General features: G+C 44.5%; 1 pseudogene; it reads right to left on the reverse strand.

Moving 5' to 3' along the window:
• Window positions 1-967: 967 nt before the first annotated feature.
• On the reverse strand, window positions 968-1,085 carry LOC126195965 (5S ribosomal RNA; annotated as a pseudogene).
• Window positions 1,086-3,928: the final 2,843 nt, after the last annotated feature.

Consider the following 3,928-nt stretch of genomic DNA (forward strand, 5'->3'; position numbering starts at 1 on the left):
AGTGATTCCTCCCGCTAATTTCATGCGATATTTTACAACTACCCTACGGTCCCTGTCCATCAGTATCAGGTCTGCCCGGTTTTGGTTTAGCTCTGGTTGTTCGTTCAGGCTGCCACTTCAGAATCACACCACCAACAGTTGCCTTGGGCACCTTTAAAAGGGCTGAGATGTCCCTGATGGATTTGTTACTCTGGTGACACCCAGTGTCTAGTCCATGTTCGAACTCACTGAGCTGAGCTGATCTGACCGAACCATTGTGGTGATGTTGCTTCCCTGCTGACAGACACAATATCCCCTCCCTTGTCCTGATGTTGCTTCCCTGCAGGCAAGACAATACCCCTCCCTCCCTCCTTTGTCGTGATGTTGCTTCTCTGCTGACAACAGATACCCCCTCCCCCCCACCTTTGTGGTGGTGATGCTTCTCTACTGACAACACAATACCCCCTCCTGCCCACCTTTGTGGTGATGTTGCTTCTCCGCTGACAACACAATACCCCCTCCCACCCTCCTTTGTGGTGATGTTGCTTCTCTGCTGACAACACAATACCCCCTCCCACCCTCCTTTGTGGTGATGTTGCTTCTCTGCTGACAACACAATACCCCTTCCCACCCCCCTTTGTGGTGATGTTGCTTTCCTGCTGACAACACAATTACCCCTCCCTCCATCCTTTTATACAGGGGAGGGGTCCGCCTCTCATACCATTCGTATTACATGTGGGTATACGGATGCTTTTGATCAGATAGTGTAAATTTACATCTATAGCTAGCACTCCGTCTTCAGGCCACAAGCGGCCCATCGGGACCATCCGACCGCCGTGTCATCCTCAGCTGAGGATGCGGTTAGTAGGGGCGTGTGGTCAGCACACCGCACTCCTGGTCGTTATCATGGTTTTCTTTGACCGGAGCCGCTATATTCGGTCAAGTAGCTCCTCAGTTGGCATCACGAGGCTGAGTGCACCCCGAAAAATGGCAACAGCGCATGGCAGCCCGGATGGTCACCCATCCAAGAGCCGGCCACGCCCGACAGCGCTTAACTTCAGTGTTCTGACGGGAACCGGTGTATCCACTGCGGCAATGCCGTTGCCTTAATTTACATCTATACTCAACTAGTTTCGAAGTACGGTCTTTGGCGGAGGGTGCATAGTGTACACGTATTAGTTTCTTTCTTTTCCTTTCCACTCGTCTGTGCTGCACGTGAAAGATCGATGTCTCTACAGATGTGTATGGGCCACAATTTCTAAAATTTTAAAATTGTGCTAATCGAGCAACACGCTTGTTGGAGGAAGAAAGTTCCTTGACTCCTTTTTGCATCGAGTAAGGCTGTCTGCGACGCACGACGTCTGTCTTGTCAAATCTTCCATGTTGATCATTTCTGTGGTTCACTCACCCCGAGTTACACACACCCATGACAAATCGTGCAGCTCTTTCCCGTCTCTACGTCAACACGATTCGTTAACGTTCCAAAACAACCGATTAACGTTCAGGAAAAGGTCGAATGAAAGTTTTGTTGCCGATGCCTTTCGGGTGAGTATTTCTGTTCATGAGGAAAACATGACGTTTTATATTTGAACAATGGTGATTAACATGCTATGCATATCTCATTATTTCAGACACAATCGCAACTTGGGGTCAAACACGGGTGAAACGAGAATCTAAAATTTAACAGTTGTCGATAGAATACGGCACAGTAGATAAACGTGACCTAAGTGACATGACTAATGAGTTTGTCATACAAAGTAAGGAATAAAAAGTAATATTGTAATGAAAACACATTTCATGGAGACGGATATTTTCTCTGTTCTTAATTTTAATCCTTTTCTTTTACTTCCAATTGATAACTCATATGGAACAAATAAAATTCGTAACTGTACGTTCTACTAAAGCCGATGGATAGTAGCTGCCGAAAAGTAATAAGTTCAAAAATGGTTCAAATGGCACTGAGCGCTATGGGACTTAACATCTGAGCTCATCAGTACCCTAGAACTTAGAACTACTTGAACCTAACTAACCCAAGGACATCACACACATCCATGTCCGAGGCAGGATTCGAACATGCGACCGTAGATGTCGCGCGGTTCCAGACTGAAGCGCCTAGAACCGCTCGGCCACAACCGGCTGGCAAGTAATAAGTTATAGATTTTATTGTATTTTCTTTTTTCTAGAAACTTTATACAGTTAGTAACTTATTTACTACCATTATACATTTCAATTTATTGTGTGCAGTATTTTTCATCAATTTAGTTGCAACACCTTTTTGAATAAAAATTCATGTTTATTAATACTGTGGTGTCACCGCCAGACACCACACTTGCTAGGTGGTAGCATTTAAATCGGCCGCGGTCCGGTAGTATACGTCGGACCCGCGTGTCGTCACTGTCAGTAATTGCAGACCGAGCGCCACCACACGGCAGGTCTAGAGAGACGTCCTGGCACTCGCCCCAGTTGTACAGCCGACTTTGCTAGGAAAGGTTCGCTGACAAATACGCTCTCATTTGCCGAGACGATAGTTAGCATAGCCTTCAGCTACATTTGCTACGACCTAGCAAGGCGCCGTATTCAATTGATATTCAGATTCTATGAACGTATCATCAAGAGCGATGTTCTACAAATGTGGATTAAAGTAAAGTATTCCAGAAGCTACGTACTTTTCTTTATAGCATTCATTACGTATCCTGTTTCAGACCTCACGCCAGCCTGCGTGAGTTTTAGCGCGTGCCTTTCGGCTTCCTCTCATTGTGTCTAGGCTGTCTTGTCTAGACACAACAAATACTACTTACAAAATTATAAAATTTGCAAAAATGTGTAGAAAAAAATAGCAGGAAGGAAGTTTTACTGTGAATCGTGCGGAGGGGGAGGGGGAGGTGGAAGCCTTTGTAAGACACAATCCCTGCAGGAGTTAGTGACGCAAATGTTTTGTGTTATTTGGTGCAGTGACATCCCCTACACCATATAGCCTACTGATTCAGGTTTCTGTCTGTATCGTCGTCACGTATAGATATTCCTTGAAGTTCTCAGGACCAGTCACTAAGGCGATCAGGACCTCATGAGGGCCCAAAAAATGGAAACATTTTTTTACTTTGTAAAATTCTGTGATTCTTCCTGTTTCTGAAACTTTATACTTCATGTACCGGGTGATCAAAAGGTCAGTATAAATTTGAAAACTTAATAAAACACGGAATAATGTAGACAGAGAGGTAAAAATTGACACACATGCTTGCAATGACATGGGGTTTTATTAGAACCACCCCACATTGCTAGACGCGTGAAAGATCTCTTGCGCGCGTCGCTTGGTGATGATCCTGTGCTCAGCCGCCACTTTCGTCATGCTTGGCATCCCAGGTCCCCAGACCTCAGTCCGTACGATTATTGGCTTTGGGGTTACCTGAAGTCGCAAGTGTATCGTGATCGACCGACATCTCTAGGAATGCTGAAAGACAACATCCGACGCCAATGCCTCACCATAACTCTGGACACGATTTACAATGCTGTTCACAACATTATTCCTCGACTACAGCTATTGTTGAGGAATGATGGTGGACATATTGAGCATTTCCTGTAAAGAACATCATGTTTGCTTTGTCTTACTTTGCTATGCTAATTATTGCTATTCTGATCAGATGAAGCACCATCTGTCGGACATTTTTTGAACGTTTGTATTTTTTTGGTTATAGTAAAACCCCATATCATTCCAAGCATGTGTGTCATTTTGTACCCCTCTATCTGCATTATTCCGTGATTTATTCAGTTTTCAAATATATACTGACTTCTTGATCACCCTGTATACTGCCTCGCCATTTTCGTGTTTAAATTGGTTTCTAAAGCAGATGCGATGCATGAATGCCCAACTGTCACTCTACTGTCAAACAAAGAACCTTGCCCACAATGTGACGTTATTTAATGTTCGCTCCGATATTTCCATTCCTTTGTA

This window comes from Schistocerca nitens, chromosome 7 (assembly GCF_023898315.1).
Source record: "Schistocerca nitens isolate TAMUIC-IGC-003100 chromosome 7, iqSchNite1.1, whole genome shotgun sequence".
In the NCBI taxonomy this organism is placed as follows: Eukaryota; Metazoa; Arthropoda; class Insecta; order Orthoptera; family Acrididae; genus Schistocerca; species Schistocerca nitens.